The sequence below is a fragment of the Pelodiscus sinensis genome, chromosome 12 (genome assembly GCF_049634645.1).
Source record: "Pelodiscus sinensis isolate JC-2024 chromosome 12, ASM4963464v1, whole genome shotgun sequence".
NCBI classification, from domain to species: Eukaryota; Metazoa; Chordata; order Testudines; family Trionychidae; genus Pelodiscus; species Pelodiscus sinensis.
The window spans coordinates 20096641-20108839 of NC_134722.1; positions in this window are offsets into that span (position 1 = coordinate 20096641).

Sequence of the window (12199 nt, forward strand, 5' to 3'; positions counted from 1 at the left end):
GAAAAGAGCTTTCAGAAATATATATTCAGTGTAAGGGGATGTTCTCTTTTTGTTTCCCAGCTCTCTGACCAGTAGGACACATTTCACCTGAACATTTTTTTATATGTCAAAAAATGTTGGGCAAAATGAATATCAGTGAAAAGTGGTGAATGGCGAACCCTTGAGAAGGGAGTCCTCTGTGTAGCCATAGAACAGAGAAAGTGTAGGCAGGGTTGACAATGCCCATGTGCCTCAACCCTGCCTCCGTAGATCTTTAGTTCTTGTCATCTCTGATGGGCTGATCACAAGTAATCCGTTAATTCCTATTGTGTTGGTTGGCTAAGTAATGTGGGAACTGATTATGAGGGACTTGAAATGAGCCCAACAAGTTCACTGCATGTAGAGCCACTGAACAGCTCCAGCATGCAAAGGACATAGCTGCTACCAACTGCTACCAACGCATTCCCCGCTGAAGCCAGAATATCAAGGGAGCTGATAGCTTCTGTGGACCTCTTGACAAGGTGGAGGGGCTGGCTCTGCGCTCCTGCAAGAACTTGATGTCACAACCCAGCCCTTGCATGTCATTCTTCTCATCTTTGTGTTCAAAACTGAAATGCAAATTACTCTTTTTTTTAAATGGATCAACAGAACAATTCCATTCCGCCTTAACAGCTAAGAAAGATTAAGGCAATCTGGTTGGAAACTTTCTACAATAGATTATATTATTTCCTATCATTACATTTGCAATGCCGACTACATTTATGACTGTATATGGTAGTCTGGTTATTTTTTAAAGGAAGGCTGCTTCAATAACATTTCTACTATATTATCTTTTACAATTTCATTTGTTCATTTACATTGATTTTTAACTTCCTTCCTCCCTTCATATTTGACTGACAAGACTAACAAATTTGAGTTGCTATTTATAAATTTCAGTGGGCGAGGTTGTTTTGTGTTGATTATATTGTATGGTTTCTTCAGTTCTGTTCCTTCAAGTTTATCTAGTGCTTGTTCCTCTCCTAATGAATCAATTGTAGAATAACAAAAACAGCTGCACTGATAAGGAAAGCTACTGGGCAAATCTTCTCTTGCACTGGGACCCAAAAGCACATAGTAGGATGGCTGATTTGTTTGCCTTCAGCTGTTTATTTTTAACTGATGTGGTTCCTATCCCAAATAGGAGGTAGCGTCAAAATAAGAGAACCAGACAGCCCTTGCAATAGACCTAAAAGCTTTTGTCCATATACACTAAATGCATACATTGATAAAGCTTGATTAATATTATGTTATCTCTGCTTTTCTGTGTACCAAAGGAGCTTGTATATAACACAGCTGCTGTGTGATGCTGCTGTGTTGCCTTTGAGAAAGGATTACTGTGTGGAAGAAAACAGCACACGGAGGGGAAAGATCTAAGCCAAACTGACTCCTTGTAGACATTTTTACTCTATTCCCTTTGCATTTTCAAGAATATGATTCTTTCTGTGTGACTTGTAGTGAACCTCTGTGGCTGGTTATTAGCCCTGACAGGCTAGGGAAAGGAATCTTTTGGATGCACTTTCAAAATCTACCTAATTTTTCATCCATCTTTTTGCAGGGATTCTCATTAGCACATGGCAGAACTCTGGTTGTGAGGGAAAAAAAGGAGTCAAGGAGTTTTTTCCCCACTCCCAGGTTTGTTGTTACTCTCGTTTGCCAGAATGCCTTTGACATTAAGAGGGACAATTTGCAAGCTAGTTGACTACATAGTAGGGTTGAACTGTCAACTTCACATCCAGATCCAAACTCTTTCCAAGTTGGGAGGTCTTTGCCTCTGAGTTTTTTGTCTGGGCTGTTGTTTTCCAAATGTGTATGCACAAAAGCTGTTTCAGCATTTCATTAATCTGCATGATGTCAAAAGTGCCTCTGCACTTAATGTTGCCATGATAAGGGGGTGGGATGTGTGGGCGCGCACGTGCACGCACCCCACATAAACAAAGTAGGAACATATTTACATACCCACAATTGCATACATGCCTGCTTTCTAAAATCAGTTCCTAGCTAGTCCAGGGGCAGTTAATTGAGCAGAGTGCCCACTGTTTCACTCACACAGCAGTTACATATTCAAGTCAGATATGCTCATGCATAAATCAAAAGGATCGAGAGAGCTTACAAACTTTTACATCTGTTTCAGGTCTTGAAAAAACAATTACCATATTTAAGGTGTTACAGCCACTCTGGGGATGGAAAAAAGTTTAAAAATACACTTCATGTTTACATTCCTTTTAGAGTAATGGTTCTATTCTCATTTTTCGTTCATTTGTTTAATGGCTGATTGCTAATTTTTCTGCTTATTTTGGATCGGAAACTGTCTAGTTTCAGCCCCTCTTTAGTTGGGTGCTATATATGGATCTGGAAAACTATCACCCAATTTCCGTTTCAGCCATGATTGCAAAAATTATATGAAGGTTGTGGGAGTGGGGACAGATGTGTTGTCAAAGTCATTAGTGTATAACTGTGAATATCTTACACTTTTAACAGTCTACTTTTAGACTCTAACAAAGCACAATTTCCTCCTCTTAACTGCTTAGCTGCTGAATGTTAAGGTAGGTTCTGCCAGAATGCACTTTCTGTGTTGCTAAAAATAGCAGGTATGTCCTAATGATTTCATTGGAATGTTAATGGTGTAGTGTAGACCTAACAGTAAAAGAATTAAGGAACCTTGCTGCATTTGGCTAAGCGATATCTCACTGCCCAAACTAAGGCTTTGCCCAGGACTGATCATAGTGTTTTATTCAAATATGGAGCTGTGATACTAGTTTATCACCAGGTCTGTCTTCACGAACAAGTCAGATGAAAGACCAAGATATGATCTGTTACTGCTTGTGCTGCACCACTTCTGTTTATGACTTGAGAAGTGTCTTGGGAATTAAGTTCTTCTTGATAGAAAACTTAATTCTGGAGGAACTAATGCATTTTTATTTGCCACTCTGCCTTTTTTTGTTTTTATTTTTAATCTCTTACTAGAACAGACATCATTGCTCCATTTGGTCAATTTTATAGCTTTAGCTTTAGCATTTAAAATGAATGCAAGTGTTTTTACAGTTTGAGCTATCGCTGAGTGTACTACATTAATTCCATGTCACAGTGCATCTTGCATGACTGCCAGGAGTGGGTTTGTGTGACTATCTCCTGAGGATGTTCTTTGAAACAATGGTTCAGCTTTTATCAGGTTTGCTGGCTAAGTACTGGTAAGACAAAGCAAATACTGCACTCCCCAAAGTACACCTGCTTGAACCTGGACCCTATTCTGTGAGCTAGGAAATAAATTTATTTTACTCGTAGGTATCATCTTTTTAGGACGGGATGAATATGCGGAATGCAAGGACAAGAAGAGCAGACATTCAGCTGGTTTTCATGCAGTGTGATTACACGTTTATTATGAGAAGCATTACGAAGCTATAGAAAAGCCATTGATGGAAATGCCTCCCCATTCCAGACCCTAGTTCCTTCTTCCTCTGAAAGAGCCTCTAGCCTGGTAGAAGCTAGTGCAGTTGGGTTTAGTAGTAACCCCAGTGCACCATTGTTTAGTGTTCTAGAAGGTAAAGATCAGCTCTGCTTCCCTGTATAGGGCGGCAGAATCTGCTATTGGATACCAGTTGTCTTGTTTGCTAAGTTGAAACTTCAGCGGAGTTTACTTTCTTCAGACATAAATCAATGGGCTCATGAAAACATGCCCTCCCCAGAAAAGCAGCAACGCGTATTTTGGTCTCAGGTCTGACTTCTGTGCCAACTTCTGACTTCAGGACCAGCTCGAAACAGAACAGGATGTACTGTATGCCCCCTTGGTACGCTGCCCCTCTCATCCTGTCATGCCTCCCTCAGTGGGTCAGGTTTGTTTTATGTTTGTCTGGCAATGAAAAAGGTACTACTAAGACCAGGAACAGACATCCAGATAGTGGATTTAATTACTGTGCAAGTTACAAGCTTGGAGATCAGCTTTCAGTTGTATCAAAGGCCTCCCCCCTCCCTCCTCTTTCAATGGAGCTTTGCTCCAACATAACCAAAAAGCTCTTCTCATCCCTGCGGTAGTTGTGTGGAATGGGGCTGTTGCTATTTGTTTTGTTTTTTATGAATTATAAATCAAATGTCTGGATTGACAAACCCTCTCAGCTGATTGGCTGCATTTTAGTTTCTAAAAATGATGGCTCGTTTTTTATTGTTTAAGCCAGGAAGGCGTTGAATTTTCATCATGTGAGCATGACCATGTAGAAAAATGGCCTTAAATGTGATTATAGGTGCAGGCTGTGGTTATTGAAGGTTACTTTTATCAAGTAGTGAAATGAACTTTTCTGCAAATAATAAGCGGATTATGTCCACAGAAAGCCAGTGATCAGCTCCACCTGTAAAGCTAGTTAATCATAAGGTATCTACAGCTACTAGGAAAACAGTAAGTGGCTGGATTTTTCCTCCTTGACTCAGGAATAGTTGGTGCTGCTTTTGCTCCCCCCTTTCTCATCATGAAAACCTAATTAACAATGCCATTCTCTGTATGTGCATGTTTGCCACCTTGGATTAACAAAACAGGACGACCCTGTCTGATTAAAATGACATGTAGCTTGTGGTGATAGCAGACGTGTCCGGAGAGGGATGTTTGTGCTTGCTCACACAAAGCCAAAAACCAGCTAGGGAAAGTCCAAAACTGAAAGCTCCTGAAAAATGGTTTGAAAGGGGAATTAGAAAAGGCCAAGTTGACAGAGTGGCCCTTCCATGGCTTTGCTCCTTCCTCATAAGTTCTCACATGTGGGGTAGTGGCAGAGATCCAGTATCAATCACCATTAGGGGGAAGAATAAGAGTCCTTGCTGTGCTCACAAGAAGTGTTCAACAGAGAGAGAGCGGAGGGCTCCTTCCAGCAAGTGACATGTTGACTTTCAGGACAAAAACTCTTATGGCTAATAATGGCAAGTGGCCACTTCTTAGAATAGCCTTCCAATAGCTGGAATTTTCAAAGGCGTCCAAAGGATTTAGGTGCCCCACTCTCTATACATCTCAGTGGGAATGGGCACCTAACTCTCTTAGTCTCCTTTGAAAAAAACCCAGCTGTACACATTGGATTGTAGTCACTGCAGGGGGTCGTTTCGACTGGAGTATTGGGTAAAACCAACATAAATTCAAAATGACTTCCTAGCACACAATACATAGACTCTCAATACCATAGCAGGTTGTGGAGAAGATAGGAAAGTCTATCAAATAAATAATATGGTTTTCAGAAAAGTACAAGATTGTATTTCTAGTGAGGCCTAAACCCAGCCTCCCATTGTATGTATGCAATCTTGTACTTAGAGCTCCATGTACATCTTGGTGCAACACAACCAAGGTTCTCTCTAAGATGTGTGACAGCAGAGCCCCACTGTTGCTTAATCAGCCCACCCAGCCAAGGACTCAGGCTCCATGCACGGAGCTGCTTAGCTGGGGGAGAGGCATATCATCTTCTCACTACAGGCTGGGAGAGATTCGCTGCTCTCACCTCAGCAGGGAGCTGTGGCTGAGGGAGAAATGTCCCTCCCCCAGCCAGCTCCATGTGTATTTAGTAGTTTGCTCTATAAAGGGCAACTAAGCTATAGTTAGTTTCTGTGCTTGTTTAGGAAAGAGACATCTCACTTTTCTGGATAAAATCCAAGTTGTGTATTTGAATAAAGTCTCAAGGAAGCTGTGCCACTCACAACTAGGCTCTGATCTACACTAGGGAGTTATTTCAAAATAACTCCCTTTATTTCAAGATATAAGCGGAACATCCACACTACCAAGCCCATTATTTCGAAATAATAATTCCTGCTTTTCACAAGGAATAATGCTTATTTCAAAATAGTGGTAGTGTGGGTGCTCCGCTGCTGCTATTTTGAAATAACAACTCCCCAGCGTCATTCAAAATAATAACTTCCCAATGCTTCCTGGGACTCTAAGTCGAAGTAGCGTGTCCACATTAAGGGAGCCTGTCTCAGACTAATTTCGAGGCTTCCCTGTACTGTGGACACGCTATTTCAAAATACAGGACTATGTAGCACTTTAAAGACTAACAAGATGGTTTATTAGATGATGAGCTTTCGTGGGCCAGACCCACTTCCTCTGGGTCTGGCCCACGAAAGCTCATCATCTAATAAACCATCTTGTTAGTCTTTAAAGTGCTACATAGTCCTGCATTTTCTTCAGCTACACCAGACTAACACGGCTACATTTCTATTACTATTTTAAAATAGTTATTTCAGAAGTTATTATTTCAAAATAAGTTCTTTCAAAATAATTTCCTAGTGTAGACATGCCCTAGGACATACAGAGGGCAATGTTCTCAAAGTCATTACAGCCTTGTCTAATCCTGAACATTGCTTGACCCCCACTATGTTGCACAGGGCTGTGAAAAATATTTTACAGTATTCGATGTAGTCAAGCCAACGTATTTCCCCACTATAGACACAACTGGGTTGACAGAAGAATTCTTTAGCCAGCTTAACTATTCTCTCTAGAAAGGGTGGATTTACCATAATGATGGAAAAACCCTTTCTTTTACTGTAGCAAGTGTCTTCACTACAGCCATGTAGCTGCACTGTCACAGCTGTGCTGCTGTAGCATTTACAGTGTAGTCAGAATTATAGTGTAGTCAGACTTAGTAAGTTAGACTTTGTCTGATTTACAAAGGTAATTAGGCAGCTAAAAATAGGTACCTAGTGGAATTTAGACAGGAGTCTAAGTAGTTTAGGTGCTCAACTCCCCTTTATGCCTGTTCTGATGATGTCAGTTACAATTATTAGGTCTGCAGAGGCTGTAAGTCAACACAGAAATTGTCTCATGGCTCTTACGTATTCAGATGAAATGTCAGTCATGCTCATGGCATTCAAAATCCCTAAAAGGAATATTTTAACCTGCAAAAGACAGGGTGTAGAATCACAGCAATAAATATATAATATGACATAGTGTAATAATATTGGGGCTGCCACCTCCATATTTACCTGCGTCTCTGCAGGTATGGGCAATTACAGCTCTCATTGGCTGCGGATTGCTGTTCTCAGCCAATCGGAGCTGTGGGAAGTGGTGCGGACCGGAACACAGCTTCCTGCTGCTCCCATTAGTCATGAATGGCAATCTACGGCCAACAGGAGCTACAATCGCTTGAACATGCGGAGGTGCAAGTGAATATGGTGGCAATGGCCCAAATCCAAATCCAAACCCAACCCGCAGACCAGTATTTGCCCACCCCTGATCTAGTGCATATGTTTTATAGCTATAAGCAGTGGGCTAGATACTTTTCTGTGGCTGAGATATGCTTGGTGCAGAGGGGCTGGCTGGTGAGCAAAGTTACATCTTTGTGTTCCCTCAGTCTTGTAGCCAGGCCAGAATTCTAAGGGCTTTAGGGTCCATTCTGGCAGCCAGGGTGGTGTGACACTCACATCCCCCTTCTTGTGGATATAGGACTATTCTGGATGCCTTTCCACCCCTCCCCCCCCAAGCATTTCACTTACACCAGGGATTCCTCAGGAAGTCAGTTCAACCAGCTTCCCAGCAGCTGGGTTAGATCTGAGATTGAGGCCCAGTAAATATTAAATCTCCATGTTTATTGGCAGTGCTTCCTTTCTGATGTTCCATAGCCATGGGAAAGAACACAAAAAGCAACACCTTCTCCTTACACAGATGTAACTGAACAGCAGAGATCTGAAATGAGCGCTAATGTTGCTTTAATTTCTTATAGTGCATATTCATTTTCCAACATCTGGACATAATACAAAGACAAGGAGAGAAATACTTTAGTGAGCAGAGTCTCGTCATCTAACTTATCAGAGAAAACAAAAGGGTCATGTAATTACAGTATTTAATAAACCCTATTGGATTCATACAATTTATAGCGTTATAAAATTCACAAGCTCCAATCATCATTTAGCCTCTCAAATTGCCTAGTGCCCCATGAACATTTCACAGCAGGTTAGAAATGACTAACAGAATCCCAAAAATCTACAATTCTTTAATATCTTTTAAAGCCAAAGTCATTATTTTTCACTTGCAATAAGCTGGAACAGAAAGAACAGAAGGGTATTTTCCCACAGAGCTACAGGAGTCACTAGAATGATAGCTTTGAAAAATACTTCTGCTTTCACGTGCAGTTTCTGATCTTGTCATTGACTAAATAGAAACCTTGAACTTCCAAGAGGCAGGAAGAAGAGAGTCGAGGGTATTCCTTGTCAGAATGAACAGGGGTGTAAAGGAACTACTGATTGTTTATATATAATTCACTTCAGTCATTGCTGAAAAACAACGTGATCGGGCTAGTCTATTATACTGCAGGGCAGACTAACTCTGCTTATCACAACAGGATTGCAAGGCAATTTTCTAATAATAAATACCCTAGCTAAAGAAATGGGGGAACAAGTTTCTATCAAATCAGCAAGGCTCCAGTGGAGTCCAGACTAACCTAGACCTCTCTTTACTTATTTGGGGCCTGGTCCTGCTTTCACTGAAGTCATCAGGCGTTTCACAGTTGATATGTATGGGAACAAGGTATGGTTTCTATTTGGGTTGCATGCCCTTTCCCCCAATGGCTTAATGGAACCTAAGAGAATATATTCAGTACCTTTTAGAATCAGGCCCTTAAAGAAAGAAAGGAATCACATTTTTGCCACCAAAGATGTTAAAAATCTGGAGTCTCAGGGAGCTTTGATCTCCTCAGTATGTTCCCAGTTTCCTTTTTTTCAAACCAATTCAAACATTCTTACAGTGACAAAGATCATTCTAATTTATTTTCTTAGGGCACGACTACACTGCAAGAATAGTTTGATCTAAGCTATGCAATTTGAGTTATATTGGATGCACAACTCACATCAACATAGCTTACATCTACATACCGCAGGGTCCATATTGCAGAATACTAACCCAAAAATCTCTCTTGTTGACTCCACTTACTCATCTCATTCTGCTGGAGTAAGGGTATGTCTACACTACAGCATTATTTCGAAATATCTTATTTTGAAATAGTTAATTCAAAATAAGTTATTTTGAAATAACGCGTCTACACACAAAATGCATTTCGAAATAGTGTTTTGCTATTTCGAAATAGCGCATCCACACTGAGTGGACGCTGAATCACATTTAAGGCCGGCCGGAACCACGTCCGGCAGGGCATCAGGTCAGGAGTTCAGAAAAGCAGACTTTGACTCCCTTAGAGACCTGATGGGCAGAATCCCGTGGGGTGCTAACATGAAGGGGAAAGGAGTCCAGGAGAGCTTATTGAAGGCATAGAAAGAAACCATCCCAATGCATAGCAAGAGAAGCAAAAATGGTAGGAGACCGGATTGGCTTAAACAGGAAATCCTTGATGAATTTAAGCACAAACAGGGAGCTTACAAAAAATGGAAACTTGGACAAATGACCAGGGAGAGCTATAAATGTATAGCTCGAGAATGCCAGGGGGTTATCAGGAAGGCGAAAGCACAATTGGAATTGCGATGGGCAAAGGATGTGAAGGATAACAAGAAAGGTTTCTACAGGCATGTTAGCAAGAAGATGATCAGAGAGGGTGTGAGGCCCCTACTGGATAAAGGAGGTAACCTAGTGACAGATGATGTGGGGAAAGCTGAAGTACTCAGTGCTTTCTTTGCCTCTGTCTTCACGGACAAGGTCAGCTCCCAGACTAATGCACTACGTGATGCAAGATGGGATAAAGATGGACAGCCCTTCGTGGGTAAAGAACAGGTTAGGAACTATTTAGAAAAGCTAAATGTACACAAATCCATGGGACCGGACTTACTGCATCCGAGGGTACTGAGGGAGTTGGCAAATGTCATTGAGGAGCCTTTGGCCATTATCTTTGAAAAGTCGTGGAGATCGGGAGAGATCCTGGATGATTGGAAAAAGGCAAATATAGTGCCCATCTTCAAAAAAGGGAAGAAGGATGATACAGGGAACTATAGGCCAGTCAGTCTTACCTCGGTCCCTGGAAAAATCATGGAAGGGATCCTTAAGGAATCCGTTTTGAGGCACTTGGAAGAGGGGAAAGTGATCAAGAATAGTCTAGTCAGCATGGATTCACAACGGGTAAGTCGTGCCTGACCAATCTGATTAGCTTCTATGATGAGGTAACTGGACCTGTAGACATGGGAAAGTCAGTGGATGTGATATACCTTGACTTTAGCAAGGCTTTTGATATGGTCTCCCACAATAATCTTGCCACCAAGTTAAGGGAATGTGGATTGGATAAATGGACGGTAAGATGGATAGAAAGCTAGTTAGAAGGTTGGGCCCACAGGTAGTGATCAGCGGCTTGATGTCAGGATGGTGGCCAGTTTCTAGTGGAGTGCCCCAAGATTCGGTTCTAGGACCGGTTTTGTTCAATATCTTTATTAATGCCCTGGATGAGGGGATGGATTGCACCTTCAGCAAGTTTGCAGATGACACTAAGCTAGGGGGAGAGGTAGATACACTCGAGGGTAGAGATAGGGTCCAGAGTGACTTAGACAAATAGGAGGATTGGGCCACAAGAAATCTGATGAGGTTCAATGAGGACAAGTGCAGAGTCCTGCACTTGGGACAGAAGAATCCCAAACATTATTACAGGCTGGGGACCAACCAGTTAAGTAGTAGTTCTGCAGAAAAGGACCTGCGGATTACAGTGGATGAGAAGCTGGATATGGGTCAACAGTGTGCCCTTGTAGCCAAGAAGGCTAATGGCATATTAGGTTGCATTAGGAGGAACATTGCCAGCAGATCCAAAGATGTGATTATTCCCCTTTATTCGGCTCTGGTGAGGCCACATCTGGAGTATTGTGTCCAGTTCTGGGCCAGTACAAAAAGGATGTAGATGCATTGGAGAGGGTCCAGCAGAGGGCAACCAAAATGATTAGGGGGCTGGAGCATATGACCTACGAGAAGAGGCTGAGGGAGTTCAGTCTGTTTAGTCTGCAGAAGTGAAGAGTGAGGGGGATTTGATAGCACCTTTCAACTTCCTAAAGGGAGGTTCCAAAGAGGCTGGAGAAAGGCTGTTGTCAGTACTGATAGATGGCAGAACAAGGAACAATGGTCTCACGTTGTGGTGGGAAAGGTCCAGGTTGGATATTAGGAAAAACTATTTCACTAGGAGAGTGGTGAAGCACTAGGGAAGTAGTGGAGTTTCCATCCCTAGAGTTGGGATTGGTCCTGCCTAGGGCAGGGGGCTGGACTTGGTGACCTTCTGAGGCCTCTTCCAGCTCTATGGTTCTATGATTCTACTTTGTGTGTCTGCTGCCTGAGGCTATCTGAGGCCTGTGTTTAAAGGGACCCCCTCTGGACAGCCGGTTCTCAGCTTTCCTTGCTTGCTTACCTACCTTGATGAGGGACAGCAAAGCATTTTGTCCCTGTGTGCTCTGGTTGCCCTCACTCGGGACACCACGGCACTCTGCAACATGGAGCCAGAGCTGCTCCTGGGCACTCTGGTGCTTCTCGTGGACGCATTGCTGCGAGCCCAGCTGCACTTTCTGCAGGCTGCCATCCGGGAGGTCCATCGGGGGGCTGTCAGTATCCAGGAGGCCCTGCAGGAAAGCTTCCACCCTGAAGAGCACTGAGAGCCTCCCTGGTCTGCCCCACTGGGGGCTAGTGCCTCATTCCTCCCTCATTCGTCCTTTTCATGAACACAAACTGTCTTTATTTAACAAAACTGGGAGGGGAGGGGAATGAAACTCTGGTGAGACTGGGGAAAGGAGGCGGGAGAAGGGAGAAGAGAGAGTGGGAGAAGGGAGGGGGAAACCTGGGAGGAAGGAGCTGGAAGGGGGAAGCAAGGGGAAAAAAGGGGAAGGGGAAGCTCAGAATTGGGGGGGGTCTCGCCAGACCAACTTGATTTTCATGCAAACCTGCTCTTGAATTCGCATGTGGCCTTTGGTGGCCAGGCTGGCAGCTATCCTGCCATAGACAGCCGCGTTCCTCTGTCTAGTGCACGTTAGGGGCATCCCCCGCAAACCTGAATAAGGTCCATGATCTCTACCCTGGACCAGGAAGGCGCTCGCTTTCTCTGTGCCCTGGCAGGCTCCTGGGAGTTGGCAGGCTCCTGAGGAGCAGTGGAGGGCTGGCTGCCAGTGGCTTGCTGGCTCATGTTTTGGGGCCACTGGGTCAGGGGCAGTGACTGCTGGATCTGGGCTGGCAGGCTTGGAGCTGGCACAGGCACTGTGGCCAGAGTCAACCCCTTTAAGGGCTCCGGGGAGGTGGGAGGGAGAGTAGTGTTCCTGGTTGATG